This window comes from Ips typographus, linkage group LG4, assembly GCF_016097725.1.
Source record: "Ips typographus isolate SLU linkage group LG4, UJ_Ityp_2.0, whole genome shotgun sequence".
Taxonomy (NCBI): Eukaryota; Metazoa; Arthropoda; class Insecta; order Coleoptera; family Curculionidae; genus Ips; species Ips typographus.
In genome coordinates, this window is record NC_138425.1 from 10,457,905 (window position 1) to 10,476,739 (window position 18,835).

Genomic DNA, 18,835 nt, shown 5'->3' on the forward strand with positions numbered 1-18,835 from the left:
AAAAACTGTTTTACATATAAAAACTCCTTACTAACGTTTACACCAACAATAAAAAATGGTCGGCTTACGTTCATCCTGAAATAAAGCCCATTTTAACTATTTTTACCTCAAATAACTAGTTAACTAAGATTAATTGCCATACTTTTTCAAAGGGTCATTACCTTCAAATAAGTTTCCAACGATGGAAAAACAATGTGATTAGCTTTCCCACTTAAGCTTCGCTGGCTTGTTTTTTTAGTGAAAACGTTGGTTCAGCACAATTTGTGGATTTTTCTCTACAAATGTTAATTTTTTAATTAATTTTCCACCGGTTAAATTGGAAGTTGACCTATATTGTGGCTAACTGAAATAATTAGAGCATTGGCAAGTGTTAATGCGTTTTATATCACATGCACTATTACCACAATCCATTATCGACATATGTGTGATCTGATTAAACTGACTTGGAAACGGGTCACGGATTTAATTCTCTATGCAGTTAAAACAGTGGATATCATGTACGAATAGGTGATGAAATGTAGATAGAATTTGAATTTTGATTAATAATTTAGTCTTGATTGTGAATTCGACTGATTAGTGGATTTGATTGTAGATGTAAAACGTATAACTTGCAACTTCTACTTAACTAACTAGTTGTTTTGCTTATGTCTTTCAGTATAGAAAATATATACAATTTATTGTGTCTATATCCTGTTTTACTTGAGCCAAAAGGGTGGCATAAATATTCAATTTTTAACATCGCACTTTTATTTTCATAACCTTCCAAATATCTTTAGAGAACAATAAACAACACAGATCAATACAGTTTTATCATTTTGTGAGTGCATTTACTTATATCAGTGTAAGTCTGCAATTTATGTATAATTTAAGCTCTGAAGTTATAAATAAATAAACTTTTGGACTAAACAGCAGTGTGTAATGGTTAAAAGTTAACTAATTGGCAAATTTTAGTAAGGACTCTTCATAACCGCGTTGTGGTCGATGAAAGTAGCACTTGCACCTAGATTATTACGAACTAGAAACAATTTGCATGTAACAGGGTTCTTTAAAATTTAATCAAACAAGAAAATTAAGTAAAACATGAATCACCTGCATATAGCTTCAAAGTGCTTCATAATTTTGCTTAATTGAGTTCGTAAATAGATAATGGAAAACCTTGACCTTTTTGGATATTATATTTCAGGTTTCCCTTACATTAATTTATGTGGTTCGGATAACATTTTTTTCACAGTGAAGAAAAAGTTATAGAAAAATGAGAGCCATACATAAATAAATTATGTAAATTGGTTACCATTACACAAACTCACAGCTGCTTACATGATTTTCCTTTTTTTTTTTAATTAAAAAACTACTCAAAATATATAAAATGAATGCCAGTCATATACAAACAAATTATGTAAGCAATATAAAAAAAGTTCCATGTTTACTGTTAACTCCCAACTGAGTTTTAAGCAACAGTTGTCGTAAATTCTACGTAATACTGAAGAGAATGAATGAAACTTTGGAAAATTATGTGTGAGAGAGTCCTGGAAAATTACCGAAAAGCCTTTCTTGATTTTCTGTTCGCGAATCAGAATTTGGTGGCGTAGGCGTAAAGCCCCCCAACCATGTGCACAGGTGAGCCAGTGGTATTGACCGACTGTCATTTGTTAGCATCCCCGCAACGCAATCGGGCGCTGGCGTCGCACAGCGTCGCGACGCTGTGCTTCAGTCAGCGCCCGTCGTGAGTGGAGGCTATGTCTTTGTCTCTCAGTGTTGCAACTTACGCGGATTTTAATTGGTAAGTCGATATTACCTTGTTAGTTTTTTACTACTGTTAGTTTGAATAAAATTCCACTTTTACTTTTTTTTTATCAAAACTTTACAGAGAGTACTTTTAGTCAACTAAATTAAATTTCATGGAAAAACAGCACTTTCGCGCGCTTTTCATAAATGGCGATATGCGCATATTGGCTTAAGTGCATAAAAGCAGCTAGGTGGGGCTTAAAAGCTTCACGGACAAAGCAGCTTTTCTTATACTTCTCTGTTGCATTCGTGAAATCGTTTATAAAGCTTCAGGGCTTGAGAAAGACCAACAGGTTTCATTAAAGAGCGCGTTCGGGTTTCGTTTATTCCTTAAAATGGAAATGGAGAATGTTTGAAATATCCAGGAAAATTTTACATACTTTTAAATTTTCACCTTTGTTTATTTCACGGTTCTGCGCATGAATGGTAATTTGAAATAATTTTAATAATGACATTATACTAGCAGAAAATGGCCGCTTCTGGAAGTTACAGTTAACAGTAAGGGACATTAATAAAATACTTTGTGTGTATTTGAAGCAGAGGTTTCTTCATTTCTTTAAAGCGATATCGGACACGAGTTTTAGAACAACACTTTTGTTCATTATTTTATCCTTACACACAGAAAAACTTTTGCATACAAAAAACAGTACTTACTGAAATATTTGATAATGGTATTAATAATCTTTTTTAGGAAAGTTTAAATTATTACGTCAAATGTTAAGTAATTGAAGATTTAGCTCAACTCACTCATATTTCATTCTTCACAGAAGTATTTATGAATTTCTTAGCCTAAATGCTATTCTCAACATCATACTCTCATCTACATCAAACTATTAGCATAATTCTTCCATAAAGATTTATATTTTCAACAATAGTACACCCTTTCTGTGTGTATTATATACATAACATTTAATTTAGTATGCAAGTGGCGATACTTAATGTTGTTAAACAAACCCATTCTGGGGCCTGTGACGAAACACGTACTAATGAGATTCTCCTGTATTTCATCACAGATAATTCTGTACAGAAGTTCTGAATATTTTTCCACTGCAATTATAATTCCCAAGTTTGGAATTAAACAACACAATCCATACATATTTTTGTTTATATTCTAAACGAAACCTATTTCCTCAACTAAGCCATACAAACAACCCAGTAAAACAGGCCAAAAATTTGCAATGTAGATATAACAAAAGAACAAGTATCAAATTGATCTTTCCGTGCATTTTGAAATACTCTTGCCTCATAAATAATTCAGATACACTCGATTGGGAACAATTTTGAGGTTCCAAAGTTTATACAATAACTACAGTTGAATCCCGGTTATAATTCAGAGATGATTATGGAAGATAGTGCAACTGAACTGAAATACGCATTGATGATAAACTGAAACTAATTTACATAGAATGCTAATAGGAAAAGTTACATTGTCTGTGGTTTTGCACTATATTAGCATGTCAGTTAATCGCTGAATGTTTGGAACATAAATTGATTAAGTTTTGAAGAAACAAACCTTCGTTTCCAACTCAGCAAAATCTGAAATATTTACCCAGAAAACAAAGGAATATGCCCGTTTCGAGAACCGTGTTTAATAATTCAAGCCCTGACAGGATATAAAAGCAACCCGAAATTCAGCTGCATAACTATTTTTTGACAGAAAAAAACTATTTGCATATTCAACGTACTTTACATAGAGCCTGGAGAGTCATTTTTGGGCAAAATTGCTTTATAGCATAGTAACTCCTCGAAATAAAATATGCGTACACCATTTAGCATTATATTATGCTAAATTGCGAACCCACCTAACTTTAATCGATCGCCCTGAAACCCTGAAATATTACATTATGGTAATGTGTGTGGCGGAACAAAATATGTACCTATTACCGGGGACGGAAGTAACACGGAATGGAAAGTGATGAGTACACGAAAGATTGAGAACCCCAATTTTGCTCCATTTGCTTGGAAAACAATGTTGAAAATTTGCGATGTAGGTGTAACGTTATTCACGTGCGAATTTGAATTTTGAATATTCAGTAGCGTGGTATTTCGTTTACCGAAAGCGTAATGCGATATACCGTTAAGGGTGAAGCTTAAAATGTATTTGTCATGTAACACTGTTGCGTTAAAATATTGCCTGCAAACTGTATCTATTAGAAACAAGCACAAAACGATAAATTTCTGTTTGTAACATCGTGAATAAATAACTTGATTTGAACAGAAATTCTTTGTCACAAACAGGTTTTAAAAAATCAATGAAATAAATATTTCCCTTGGAGACGATATTTATGACACTACTTATGTCCTATTTGGCTTGCAATTTTCGTAGCTCAAAATTGGCTTCCTGCTATTCTGTTTTAAAGAAAATATGGCCTACATTTTAGCTGTAATGGAAAGTATAACGATGTACTTAGAAGTTCCATTCTCTCCAGCAGCTCATTTAACCTTAAAATACCTACCTAGTTGTAATGTAGTTGAAGTACAAAACATTTCTTAAATTGCAAATTTATTTTCCGTGTTCTAATCATCATTAATTTTATCAAAGGATCTGCCCTTACACGGTGGTTTATTATGTGAAAAACTAGACTGACTCACGCCAAATTATAATTATTATTGTCTGTAATCTCCGTCTGAACTTTTGCAGTCAGTGAAAAAACTGAATAGAGTGGACAAAGTCACGTCCCTATTCTGCTCTAATATTAACCAGTTGCTTTTAGCAGTTCAAAATTTATCGCGTCTACGTTTCCACCCTTCTCAGACATAAATTTGCTTGTTTTGTTTGAAACCAGCTCCTATTAAGAACTATGAGTTATAAAGAAAAAAAAACAGGAAATTTCTGAAGTACAACGATACAGTGTGAAAATTAAATGGGACACATTATTATCATATTTTATGAGCAGTATAAAAGCCAAAGTGGCTATAAACCTGTCTCAAAGCTTATTTTATATTTGAGAAGTTCAAAATTCATGAACCAACTTTATCACATCTTATTCGGCTGTTCCTTATTTACGTTTTTAGGAATGACTCATTTCGTGTTGCATGTTTAGGGGAGTATTCCGCCTTATTGTGATACGTGTTTAAATTACCTGTAACACTGTGGGAAATATGGGTCGATTAAGGAGAATAATAAGCATGGCAAATGCTGAATTGAACTGAATTTATTCAACAATGACGGCAAGTATCGACTGTGTGGATTAATAAATTGGAGATTGTTAGCCTAAATGGAAATTGTAGATTTTTTACAATAAAGTTTCAAATTTTAATTGTAGTAAATTGATCTGTGGCAGTTTTTTTAAAAAATTTAATTTTGCATTGATTATCTCTTCTAATCCTAAATTCCTCAAAGAAAACGCTTTTATCATTTTATTCAAGAGTTAGGTTAGAACATATTATTTGAAAGTAGGTTAATGTGGGTCCTAATTATATTACATTCCATGAAAAAGTGTTATGTGTGGGATTTTAATTAACAAATAAACTATTGACTACTTTTCCTACAATTAAAAATTTTAAAACAACTTCCTAAATTGGGAAAGGCGTAAAACAGGTATGTGCTAACAATCATTAATTAAATCTGTTCAAATCAGCATGAAATAACAATCGATATTTAAACTGGTAGCAACACCATTACTGCAAATTGCACTAATCAGTAGAAACAGAGAACGCAATTTTTCTAATTACCTACTCATTTTTGAATACAAGAATAGTAAGGGTGTGGAACGACTTTAATTTTAATGTTAGTAATTATTCCAAACTACGTAATTAAGTAGTGTGACAGACAGACTGACAAATCGACTATTTGTGGTCAATAAAAATTTAAATAAAAAACTCCATTATTATCAATTTTGAAATTCAAAGTATTTTTACTAAGTATTTTATTAGAGTTATAAGATATGGACAAATACTAATGTAATATCAGTAATTGTCTGTATTTTAGACTAATGAAATGGTCAATAGAATAAACAACAGGAAACCGATATCAGTAATATCGCTAATTAATCAATATGAACTGCTGCACTAGCAAATAAACGGATAACTCTTGAGTAGCACCGTTTAAAGCATTTTCAGCACAAAGAAACATTTATGTTAACAGTGGGGAGACCTAGGCAAAATACTGTCGTATTCCGCACCCTCTGCCAACTAATCCTGTGACATTTTTAATTTAGGGACAACGAAAAGGGCGCACTCAAGGGAGAAAACCACACTCAAGTTTTGGAATTTATGAGGTGTAGTCTAAATAATTAGTTTCATGTTTTGAAACTGTATTTTGTTTCTAATTGCCATCTTTTAATTTACTTTGAGTGTATTTTCAAACATTAAACAAGAAAAGTTCAACAAAAGCATGCAACCAACACTAATAATATGCTAGAAGTTATAACGCAAGAAGAACATTATAACCTTCACGTTTTATTACACTAGTACAATAGAGAACAATACAACCTTTCTAGAAAACCAACTAAATTGTTTAGTACATTGTGCATTGTATTGTAGTTTCTATGGTTCTACTTTGGAACTACCTACTAAACTAACATTTTTCTAATTGTTTTTTTTTGTTTCAGATGGCAGAAAGCTGGTCATTTTTCATCGGTAAGTGACCCGTAATAATAGAGAGCAGAATAAGCTGAAACCATAATTAAAACTCAAAGAAACCAGGCAGCACGTGTCTGCTTAGATCCTTAATTTCAAATTAACGTCGTTTGCCTTTGATGTTCAACAATTTCATGCTAGTTAGTTTTGAACTAATTTATAATCTTTGTAATGAACATCGGTGCAGAAATTGAAAACATTGCGTCAAAGAGTTTCTGATAAGCGTTTTAATTAGCTTTTGACTGTCAGATTTGCAGTCTGACGATGATAGTGATCAAGTCTGCTATAACAGTTGTTTTCTTGAAAGAAGGTGTTCCACGTATTACAAAATTGATAGATGAGTTTCAGAAATATAACATTAAAGTGATTGGGGTTATACTCACTTTCTGACTAATTTATCAAGTTATTTGACATGGCTGCTTTATCCTATTTTGCTAACAAAAATAGTTGATTTAACGTTTACTAAACAGAAAACTACAAAATTGGATAAAGGTCTCAAATGTACTTCGCCTTTACAATAGAAATACCATACATCTGTAGAGCACTCCTAAACATTTTCTCTCTGTCTATACAACTTGTTTGAGTGGTTTACTTGACTAATTAAATTATGGTTTTACTGCATGGCATTTTTATTTTAAGCACAAAACAGGGGATGTGATTAAGGTTAATTCGCTGAACTAAACACTGAGAACGGTCGTAAATATTAAAATATTTAAACCGTTTCAAAAATAGAACAGGTTTGGCTGCTGTTTCTGTCTTAATTTAATTAAGCTGGTAAATTAAATTTTAGCTGGTAGCAAAAGTATTTTTCCGGTTAACTGATCATAAACATGGCAGAGTGGCGAACATCTTGGGGGTGTAAGTGAAAAGGGTTACAATTAAACCCAACCCTTAGACGGTTGTTCATAACATCAAAGCAGTCACAAAACCGACAAATTTGACGTAATATTGATACTACACTAAATTGCGATTAAACTAGTCATGAATTAGAATGTGACATTTGTTATTTATTTCCTGCACTGCTGTTAAAATCATATAGCTGGATAAAGGGTAATCCATTAATCATATTTAAAAGTTGACGCATATAGGGCTATTACAATATTGTTAAAATGTTTAATAACATTGTAATTTATCACAATCCTCATGTAATTTGTTTGTGCTTAATACAAATTTTTAAAAAAGAACAGTTAAGGAAAATGCATTTTTATAATTTAGAGCGATGTGATTGTCATGTTTTTCAATTTTCGTATTCTAGAATTTTTTTATGCTTATTGGAGCAACCCTCTAAATTAATTGCATTTTATGTTTACCGCAATTATTTACTTCAAACACAACTTATAAACACTAATAATCTAATACATAATAAAATGTTTAGGTTACTTAATGTACTATTTTTTATGTAACTTTCTTGCGTTCAGAATTAACACTATAACAATGTTTTGAACTTAATATTATTCGAAACATTTGATTATAGCTGTTGTTTGACATTAAATTTGCATACTAAGTATTAGGTCAATTAAATCCGATCAATACTTTAACCCTCGCAAAAAGTTAGTCATTAATTTTCATCGATTTCTCGAAGTTTTACTGCGCAAAATAACCAAGTTGTTTCAAGGTTTTCAGGTGCTTTCCTGTTTCTTAAAGAATCTGAACTTACGTACTAATTAAATTGAATTAAAACACTCCTATAATCGATACAAAAACTTGTTTTGAACCTTTTCTAGGACCTTAAATCAAATCTGGGCGTTTAATTAATCAATAAGAGGGATTTTCTTGTTTTGCTTTAGCTGATATCAATGCCACAAATCAAAAAATCAATTGATGTTAGCTTGTTTTGGTTTGATAAATATTTAACCATTTTTTCTGATTTTAGTAACAAAACACATTTTAAACTTTCGTTATTGATTAAACTGGGAGTGGCAAAGACAACGGTTACCCCAATTAAATTGGAATTATAGTCATTATACAAGCTGTCGAATAAACCGTGTTCCCTTATATTTTCAGTTTCAGCTACCTGAGTTTAGTTTCGATTTGGGTTAAAGTTAATTTAACTTTAGAGGCAATACATTAATGGCATACGATAAATCTCTGTTTATGGCAACAAGAGCCCGCATATTCTCTTATTTGTGTCAAAAAGAAAAATTTTATTTACGTGCTAACTACACCTAAAAATTTGTCTTTATTTGAAACTGTTTCTCTAACTAATCTAGTATTCTACTTGTTATCTCGTGAGAAAGTTTCGCGTTAACTAAAGTTGGTAAAGTTTCCATGATAACAATAACCAGGAAATATTTTCAATTATTTTCCTTACCGCAAAAGTTGAATAGAAATTCAGACTGCTCAAACATGTCTCCCATGTCAATAAGGCCAATATGCATTCCATCAGGCGAGTGAAATTTAACTTGGATTTATATAACTAGAATCCAGAAACGGGGATTTATATTCAAGCGTGGATGTAGATTTTCTGCACAGAAGGAAATCGGAAGAAGTTTAGATATATTACGTTTTTCTTCACTGATTTAAATTCGCATACCGTGAAACACCTTTTCCGCATAATTATTCATCAGCCAAACTGACTGCTTTATAAAACCGTATTTTATTATTACTTTTCGGAGTTTCCTCCTTGACGTTTTAACGGAAAATAAATGGAAGCCTCCAAGGACCATAAAAGCTTCTGGTTCATTTCTTTTGCTTTGCCATACAAAAGCTTGTTTTTAACGTGCTCTCTCCCTTTGCTGGTACTTATTTATGTTATTCAATCGAGTTTTACCTAAAAATACTGGTAAAATGTTTACCAAAACGTTATTCAGTTGGAAAGAAAATATTTGCATGGGAAAATTCATTAAAGCCAAACAAATATTGAAATATTTTTATTTTTCAGTTTAGCCTGGAAAGTTTATGAAACACATTAAAAGAGATCATTTTACGGTATTAATGCTTGTTTGTTAATATTCAAGTGTACAAATTGCAATATCTTGTTGTAATACAAGGTTAGAAACTTGAATTTTTAACTCAATCTTACATACTATTTACTATTATTTAGTACCAATATATCAATTCTCATTTTATTCAGTTTTTAAATAGCGCCAAATTAAATTTAATACTAATATATTTAATCACTGCACAACAAACCCTATATTTTGAAACTAAATTCATTGAATAATAAAATTTGCAAAAGGTTATTTATAATAAAAGTTTTATTCAGTACTTTTATTTATTATATTTTATTAATTGCTTTTTGATTTAGTTTCCAATGTCAATAAAGTTTTTATTTACTTTAAAAAAATATGTTTGGACTTTCTCAATTGCCTGACGTAAACACCAAACATTTTGTTTTGTATGAGAATATAGTGTGACAAAAGGAAGCGCCACCTAAAAAGCACTTTTAATATAAATAGAATAACAACGAACGGTTTGATATATGGCATGAGAATCATAACAATGGTTTGGCCCAAATATGAGTCGGGCCGAAACGGGCTTATTTGAATTTGAATGCATCAAACCGACAAAATGCGCATATCTAGCAAAATTTCAATTCAATATATTTGGAATTTCTGCGGGCTAAGGCCCTGGATTACCATCCTAGATGACTGGAATTTTATATTAGAATATATTTCAGAAAAATTCCAATTTGAATATACATTTAAAATTGAGATACAAAAAAACTGTTTGTGCTAAAGTTCATTGAATTTGTGATTACAACTTTTGTGACAATGCAAAATCCGAACACGAATAAATATATTCAAACAGGGTTAAAACGTATTTATTTTAACCCTTTTCAATTTGGTTGACATTTCAATTTCGAGGGCTTTCATGTTATCTCTTGTAGAAGTCTCCTGCTGACAGACTTATAAATATATATTTAAATTTAGTTTAAAGAAATTGCATTTTTTTTTATTATATTACAGAATTTTTACTGAATGTTCTAATTCCTGTCGCTTTTGACAAGGTTTTGCCTTTTTGACTCAAAATTTCCCTTTAATATTAAATAAGCTTTGCTTCGACAAGGGTCGATATTTATTGTTGGAAAATTTATCGGTACGAGAATTAAGGTGGATTTCGCTTGCTTTCTTAAGCCAGACATTTTCCATAAATCTAATAAAAAGGACCGACCGTTTCGTATGTTGTTCTTTTGTTAATATGCTTTTCCGATCCATTTATCAAATAATACTGAACGAAATATCTCATCGGGTTTTCTTTACTTCAAAAAAAAAACCTTATTTGAAGTTATGAGTGAAAAAGCTGAGCTACCTACTAATGTCGAATTTCTAAAGGTGGTGGATACGTTAAAAGCGGAAATAAATTTATGGGGAATTTAATTTACATACGAGATGTGAACTTGGCTGAAAAATATTATTCTGTGACAGAAAGGTGTTCGTTATTCCACCTTTTTTTTTTGCTTTTACAACCATTGAAGTGCTAATTTTATTAGCCACTCTGAAAATCGATTGTGTTTATACTTTTTAAGCATAAACTTGCTTTGTTAAGTTCTTCAGCTCAAAAGTTATTTATTACTAAAAAACCCTTTTAATTGACTCCTCTCTAATTAAAGTCTTTTTAAAATTATTTTAACTAACATTTTTACATTGTAAATCTCAGAGCAGCTTAATTTCACCGAAAAAAATTAAAAGTGTGTCTAAAAATGTACCTACATGATATAAACGACAACGCACAGCAATGGTGTAATCAATATTGGTTATCGAAGCGTTTTGACCTGAACATATTTTCATATATGTGCTTTTATGTACCAATTTATAGGCTCTTCCGTGTCCTATGTATAAATTTGGAAAACACAAATTGGACTTGAATTGTGAGACTAAATTACACCCAAGTGGTAGACCAATTTTCAGCTATTTCGCTTATTTATGATCCATAAAGTCTAATTAGGTTGGTTATTTAATAGAGGTGCAATTTCTGGATAAGGTAAAATTTCTGTAATAAAAAATTCATAGATTAGAATAAATTACTTGGAATCCACGTGGATTATTATAGTCATAAAGCGTTAACCATAATTTCTCTACACTGAAATCTATAATGACTCTATCTAGATGAATTGAAAACAAAAATTAAAAAAATTCTTGCAGGTCATGGGAAAAGCGATAAATGATAAGAAGTAAACTATTAATATACAGATTGTGTACCATAGGAGCAAATAAAATAAAATTTTATTACTATTTGAATTTTTGTAATATTGTCAAAAGATTTGGAAATGTACCATTTTTTTAAACTGTTTTCCAAAATTGAAGAGACGAACTCAGCACATAAATCTAAAAATTTGACACTTTGCGTGCTATTTGTAACAAACCATTTCCAGATATAGGTTTAGTGAAACTTTCTTGTTATTAAATCTGATTTTACCAACTAAAACTTACCACTATTACCTGAGTAAACTAAATATACAAAAAATTCTCTTTACCAGCAGTTTGAATTTTTCCCATTATTCCATAAAATTTTCCAGCAAATTTCTGTGCAGCACGAAAGTGAAGACGCTTACGTTTTCTAAATGACCAATTTTATTAAACATTGAGTAAAGTTCCCAGACTTGTAAAAGTTCTATCTGATTAAACAACACTGGAAAATCCACTTAGGTCAATTTGCTATGTCCACAGAGTGAAAAGTTTGCATGTCTAGTTTGACGTTGGAAATTAGGTCAACATTCAACAATTTATATGTGATTTTTCCAGAGGATATAAAGTGTATAGTAATAATAGCTAAAATTACTGCAAAGCTCTCCACAATACTATTCAAAGTTTACGAACTTCTGCAATATCAGAGAAAGGAGAGTAGTTATTAGTTTACCGTACAAAACTAATTATTAGAGCGTTACTTTACATCATCTTTACTGTCACCACTCTTTATATCAACCATCATGTTTACAAAGAAAACGTACTTAGTGGGTATCAAAACAGGTCGGAAAATTAATTAATCGTTGTAATGGTTAATATGGAGTAGTAATTAATTTCAACTATATGGTGTTGGAGGTTTGGATCGAAACTACTGAACTTCGTCGAGGAATCCAGGCATTGCTAATTGCTTAATGGAACAGTATTTTCTTAGTATTCGGTGGTGTAATTGTAAATTTCAGAACATGTCCGTTTCCCTTGTGGCTAAACTAGTAAGAGCAGCGAGTGCAATTTACGAAATTACAGTAAAGAAGATTTACTTACAGTTGGGTTTTTTAGGATAAAATTACGTAGAGCGAGTTGAGAAGTGAATTTTGTTTTGTTTCAATTTCTGGCAGAATTGATTGATTGTAATATTGAATTTTTGTCGACGTATTTCAGCACAAAATACGGAAACTTTGACTGAACTCAAAATAAAGTGTAATGGCTATATGTGCAGCTAAATTTCAGGATTTTAGTTGAAATTTGAGTGATGTCAAAATTGAGTTTTCAGGAAGTAAATTATGTATCGCTCTAGCTTTGCCTGCTTTTGAAACAGCTTGTTTCTAGTTAGGTTTTGATCATTTTGAACAGTCAGAAAATGGGAGGTTTGAAAAAACTCTGTATTTGAAAGGAAAAAAGTATCAAAAACATAGTGACATTCGAATCCACATTAAAGATAATATGTTAGAAACAGAAGCATTTGATTTACTGTATTGTGTGTACACTTACAATCAAATGATTAATAGCAGAAAATAGCATTAAGCGCACTATTAAGCCATTTATTGTTCTACGCTGATTGTAAACCAAATCCGGAAACTGCGACCATTTGTTTGAATTCGCCCATTGCATTGTTAGGAGTGAATTATAGGAAAATGCTTTGTTACGACATTTAACCAACTGCACCAAAAATTGTGATTGTAAGCAAATTCAGTGCTAAAAACTAGTTTAATGGTTAAAGTCAAAGTTACTTGATGTTTGCGCCGTTATTAAAAGACTGGTCTGTGAGCTGATTTTATAGCAAAAGCATTCGTTCAGGGCTAATGGAAAAAAAGCAAAGCGATCCCTTCTAAAAATACACGTTAAGAGCACAAAAGGTTGGAGTAATCAATATTCGTTAAAACCAGCTCTCAGGTTTCCGTTTATCTGGAGATATTGCCATTTGCCTTTTGGTACCGAGCTTCTTTATGGATAATGTTAGTGGAAATTTGCTCATTTTTCCTTGTGAATTAACTGAAGTTTTTGTTAGAAGAAAACTTCTGTAAAAAGTATGTTAAAAGGCAATTACGTATATACAGTTTTTTTAATGTGTTGCTTCCCACACATTAACCAAAATTGTAGTTAAGAGTGCTATTTTAGGGTACAAAACTAATTAATAAATGCCAAGCGTTATCGTGTTGCTTGTTCCGTACAGAAACTATTTTCTGACAAATAGAGTTTCTCTCAAGAAGACCAGCCAAAACGAATTACTAAATACAATCTCGATTTGGCTCTAGTCTTGCTTGTACGTTTCCTTTTTAATCGCGTTAATTCTGAAAACCCGACTCAAAAAAGTCCTAATTGAATTGGTTTCATTTGTATATGAATTGCATTGACGGTAATTGTTTTAGTAGGAGCCTTTGAACGAAAAACTTATTAATGAAAATTCAAATTAAGCAGAACTGAATGTGACATTAATTCGACCGTTAAGACCTTTTGTTGTCCTATGCAGATCGTAACGTAAGCCCCCTCCAATGGCTGCCAACGTTTGTCCTGGTTTTCAGGTTGTTTTGAATAATTTATGTCAGAGGGAAGTTTTATTTTAGGGAGAGAGTTTTTAACAAAAACTCACTTTTTCCATTTTACAGGTAGAGTTTAACAAACAATTCGAAAAAGTTGTTGAGTGAAGACGTGAAAACGTTGAAAGGAAAACCATGAAATGTTTACCACAAAAACAAATTGTGACTTTACCGTGCAAAATATTAGTCGTTTTGCAGTGGAAAATTCAGCTGACTGGAATTTTTTTCTCTGACTTTTTTTTTTTTTTTTTTTTTAATTATAATAAACCCTCATTACTAGAGCAAAACAATTTAGTCTCCAGATGCAAGGTAATGTTCCTATTTAATCAAAGAGTAAAAACACCGTATGTAGCTCTTTTCAGGGTAGTTTCTTTCCGCGAAAAACGGAAGCACCTCTAAATGTCAACCATTTGTCTCTGCAAGGATATGACTGTAAATTTATTGCTGTTGCTTTCAACTGAAAATATAAAGGCTAAACTATCATTCATAAAACTAGCAGTAAAATTTCAATGTGAAATCAGTTTACTTCCCTAAAAACATAACAGCAGGAAGAACAACATGACTTTTGCTTTTTCCATAAATATCTAAGATAAAATCTTTCTAAAAACATCCGTTACAAACACAAAGCTGTCTTGTAATCGATATTCCTCTTAACGTTTTGTTTGCCTTTATCGCCAATTTCGTTTACATACATTTACCAGAAATATGTTTCTGGATATTTGATTTTTAAGCTCAGTTTTTTCCTGGGAAACTTTTGAATTAGTTGCGATTAAAACAGAATGAAACTTAATGGAATTCGCTTGATATTATTTGGAAAGGAGTTATATTAATTTGAAGTTTGAATTAAATCTCAAGAAATGCTCTACAAAGTCAAACTTTTAGTAATTTTCAGGAAGGGGCTTAAACTTTACAAGCTACTTTACTCTGCCATCTTGTTCAAGTTTATCAATTAGATTTTACGAGTTTGCGAAGAGCTTTGAAGCAACTTTATTATCGAAATCATCAGCCAGTTATATCTTATAGAGGCTTTTGTATTTTTATCGGTTTTTACAAAAAAATAATGTTTTTTTTTATTGTGGTAGAATTTTTACAACTATTATTTTAGCGCCTTTTCTTCTTTTGTTTTAATTCTCCTACTTTAAGTCTGGAATACAATTTTTTTAAATTTTTGCGCTTTTTCTTTTTCATTTTAATTCTTCTTCTTATAGTTTGGGAAACAAATTTTGGCGGAAAAATTGCATTGTCAAATTTTGAAGCTTTTTTTTCTTATCTTTTCTCATTTAAATCTTCTTTGACTCTGAGTTACAATTTTGGCGGCTTTTTCCTTCTTTTTTAATTCTACTTCTAATCTAGTACAAAACAATTATTGGCGCAAAAATTGTATTGTCATATTTTGCCCCCTTTTCTTCTGTTTTTCCAATTCTACTTTTTTTAATCAATTAATTGAACAAATAGAAACTACTTCCACGATTTTTGTTTCCTATTCTCCTCTAACCTAAATTTATAAGAATTCTAAATCACACGTTATGAGAGAATACGGTTGAACTTAGTTCTAGTTTCCCAAAATGCATCCTCATTTTCTATTATTATTCCTGGTGTAACCGTTACAAACAAAACCTTTTAAGAAGGAATTCATTTTACCTCCGCTAATATGTACATAAGTCAACAAATTTTAATACAATTTGAGGAATATTATCAGGTGAAGTATATTATATCATAATGTGTAATTATTTTGAATATAGGTATATATTGATTTTCATTTATTTGTGAATGTATATTTAATAAGTGAGTTCAGTTAAAGGTCGTTACAATTATTATTATTACGTTCGTTGTCCAGGCATAGTACATTATTTAACAAGCATGTAATGATAGCTATTACTCACGAAGATAACATTTATTTTTCTACTTACAATGTTTGTGTGAACTTCTGGCAAATAGAGCTGAAGCATAAAACCTACAATTGTTATTTTCGTGACTTACTGTTAAGTGTATACCTCATTCAGCTATTTCCTCTGATTACCGAGATTAATGGTCACGTGCTAATCAAATCAAATTGCTATGTGCCGGAGATTTGATAATTCGCCAAGTTTCCAGTCACGTTCTAGCCTAAAAAGGGTGGAAAGTTAGAGAATTTCTGCTTTTTCCTTTGTTCGCCTACGCATCACGAATTTTCTTATCTTTTGGTTTCTTTTCAGTGTTGTTTCAAATAAAATATGATTTTTAAGCCTGGTGTTATGCTGACACTTGGGAAATGCGGTTGCTGGTGGAATTTTAAATATTTTTTGTTTTTAGTAATTTTGTCGAGCTTTTTGGAAGTTTGACCTTATTTCCACTTAAAGGTTAATATTCCTAGTTTGAGGCAGCCAATATCAACGACCTTTTCCATATAATTTTACTGAGCAATAACCTACATGTCAAGCCGTCAAGGAAATTGCCTTTAACCATGTAGGACCCCCCTTCATACTTTTTTATGCATATATTGAGTGCGTATCTAGAGGCAGATATGCCGTAACTTTACTCCCTTGTGTTTTTTGCAGGTTTGATATATCGTCCCCCAAGGCTTGGCTTTATGCCCTTTCCACTCTTTGTAAGAACTTACGACATCTACAAGTGGTCCATTATTATAATGATGGGTCTATATATCCAGATTAAAGACCCCACATCAAAGAAAAAAACAATTCGATGTTTGTACATTCGAATTACTTTATCGTAAAAGTTTTCAACTTGCTTTGACGTAACTTTCTAGTATTCGTTAATTTTCATTTTGTAAAGATGAATATCCAGTTTCTAGGATAACACTAAAACTGTAAATTGACACTTTCGCAAGCAATTTGAAGCTAAAGTTATAGAAAATATGAAACTGAGTTCCAGTTTAATACAATTTCCTTGTCGCTCTTTTCAATTTAAAAGTTGCTTTCCTGTTTTGTAACGGCTGACAACTTCTATTACGGTTAAAACGGAACTGCAGCTGCAAGAGGTCAAGGCTTTAGCTGGACACTGTTTCTGAAAAATACATTTTACTGGAGTAAATGGTAGCCAAGAAACGTGTCTTAAGGGTGAATTTTAATCCTAGTGCGTGAGTCAATCTGATTGCTACCTTGTTAAATTAATGGCAAAACTACAACACTTAAAAAATATTTATTTTAGTCCAATAATATCGTTGTTTTCCATGAAAGTGCGTGTGTTAGATAGACATCAAAGTTTTACTGATTTTTCTCGGAATTGTGATTAATTGCCATATTTATATTGACACGTATACGTCAGAAGTATAAACAACAGAAGTAAATCCAGTTTATTAAACAGAGTTTTTAATTTTTAACGTTGTTTGTTTCTATTAAATCACTTCTCAATCTGTCAATCGAATGTTGTAGCATTTAATTATTTACCTGTTGTTTTTAGCTAATACGTTGATTGAAATCGATTAAACTGCCTATCTGAATGTTTGGCATATTATTTGTGAATTCAGATTATCCGAAACAGTGATCACTGTGTACTCACTCTATGTTTGCATACATGCACAGGTTTAATCAGTCAACTTGGACTGTTGAGTGAAAAACTTTAGCATTTGGTCATGTTTTGTTCAAAAATTATTTTTACAACGCAGAATAACTCCGACAGCACTCTAGTAAACTAATTTGAAACAATAAAACAACCTACAGCGGAAAAGTGTGGGTAACAAGTTGTTAAATTACACTTTAGTTTTGCCACGTGTGAGTAAAACGCAAAGTTACATCCACACGTCCACTCTAATCAGTTGAAAAGTGCACGAACTAAAATAACTAAATTCAATATGTTATTAAAATGTTACAAAACAGCCCTAGTCGTAAAATCGATAACTGTCGCAGATTTTAGGATGATCCAGTCTGGACAGTGTGTTTTTGCAACAGTTTCGAGCGACAAGTTAATTGATTTCATCCAACCAAAAATAACAATTGGACTGGGTCAAAGCTAATATTAGTTTGACCTTTATATAAAACTAAAATTTCTGCTGCTGCTGAACAATTGTACTATCAAATTATTATTAATTTCAATGTTCCAACTTAATTAAGTCATTATGATATTTTAGTTTTACAGCTGTGACTGTTCATTATTATAGTAGGATGATCCAAAAAGTTAAATTAAATTCCCAATAATTTTTGTAGTTTTTTATCTTTTTTCTAATGGCGTTTTAGTGAAATATCTATGAGTTCAAATAAAAAAGTTACAATTATTCAAAAATTGAAAAAATGCCATATTCGCAAAAAGTGCAATTTTGGCAATTTTTAATTTTGCTCCAGTAAAAGGTGCAAATGCACAGCAAAGAGCATATTTATACCAAAGGACCTTAAATTAAGTGAAATAAGTACAAAAAATATAAAATATTTTTTAAATTTTTAAATAAACCCTAAAGTAGCTCTATTTGGTTTTACCTTTCTCGGGTTAAACTGCTTTATGCCTTGTCCCCTCAAACACCATTAATCTTCTAGCAAAATATAAAAGTTTTAAAATCGGCTTTTCCATGCAACGAAAAGCTTGATTAAATATATAAAAGAACCTACACATCTGGCTCCATATTTGCTGTTTTCCTCGTGTAAAAGCAAAACACGAGAGATATTCTTATAAAGCATGTTTGCTCTCGGTATTAAAGGCTTTCCGTCGAGGCAGAGTTGCAAATTTTACCGCAGGAAAATAATAATTATATTTCATATTTTTCTTCGAGCGCAAATTCCTGCAGAAGGCATTTGCCTTCAATTTGTGCACTTACTGCACGCACGACATTTCGAAACGTGCCAGGCATATTCTCATTTCATTCATTGTGTATTTATATTT

At 31.5% G+C, this 18,835-nt stretch overlaps 1 protein-coding gene across 1 annotated transcript in view; it reads left to right on the forward strand.

Annotated features, from left to right (window-relative positions):
* The first annotated feature begins 1,650 nt into the window (after positions 1-1,650).
* LOC145728638 (uncharacterized) overlaps positions 1,651-18,835 on the forward strand; it is a 34,000-nt gene continuing 16,815 nt past the window's right edge. Inside the window, exons 1-2 of the mRNA XM_081979028.1 lie at positions 1,651-1,780; positions 6,339-6,366. The gene's annotated coding sequence lies outside the window, so the exon portion shown is untranslated. The remainder of the gene's footprint in view (positions 1,781-6,338; positions 6,367-18,835) is intronic.